This window comes from Plectropomus leopardus, unplaced genomic scaffold (assembly GCF_008729295.1).
Source record: "Plectropomus leopardus isolate mb unplaced genomic scaffold, YSFRI_Pleo_2.0 unplaced_scaffold30461, whole genome shotgun sequence".
NCBI lineage: Eukaryota > Metazoa > Chordata > Actinopteri > Perciformes > Serranidae > Plectropomus > Plectropomus leopardus.
In genome coordinates, this window is record NW_024633222.1 from 1 (window position 1) to 752 (window position 752).

The window sequence follows — 752 nt, forward strand, 5'->3', positions numbered from 1 at the left end:
AAATGAGCCTTACGGCTGACTGCAATGAAGATAAAAAAAAAAAAAAAGAGGCCCATACAAAACCTATATTCCAGTCTCAATAAACAAATACTCAAACTACTAAAACTTCAATATCACATGTTCCAAAAACAGTAGGAATAAGTACACACTTAAATACAAGCCAAAAATAAATGTGGTTTTCCCAACTCAAATTAACAAGTCATAANATGATTCATTAGAGGTGATATTTTGATTTATTTTACACAATGGAATCATAGAAGGGGTTAAACTGAAAACATGTGGAACATTTAATGAATTTAAACATGTTTTTAAAAACAATATGTACTGAAGAGGTAGGAAGTGGCAGAACACAGAGGGGAACAGGACTGAGACCACCTCTGCTGGTGAAAAGCGAGAACTAAAAAGCTTACAGCACCAGGTATTCCCAGGCGGTCTCCCATCCAAGTACTGACCTGGCCCGACTCTGCTTAGCTTCTGAGATCAGATGAGATCGGGCGTGATCAGGGTGGTATGGCCGTAAGCAACATCACAAGTGACACACAGGCTATTTATAGTTGGATGAGACAACCAACTTGCAAATTGTGAGCTCTGTGGCCAAAGTTTGCTATATATGTTTCGAATTGTTAACAAATACTACAAAATAGCATTGTAAGTGTAGCAGTTATTAAAGTAATACCATGTTTTGATACTGTTATGATTTAAAATTTTTCTCCTAAATGGAGAATGGTGCCTCTTTTACTTTAAAGAGTGCA

General features: G+C 36.5%; 1 non-coding gene across 1 annotated transcript; it reads right to left on the minus strand.

Annotated features, from left to right (window-relative positions):
• Nucleotides 1-403: 403 nt before the first annotated feature.
• Nucleotides 404-522, minus strand: LOC121938617. Its single transcript, XR_006105314.1, has one exon. It is a non-coding gene; the product is annotated as a 5S ribosomal RNA (ribosomal RNA).
• Nucleotides 523-752: the final 230 nt, after the last annotated feature.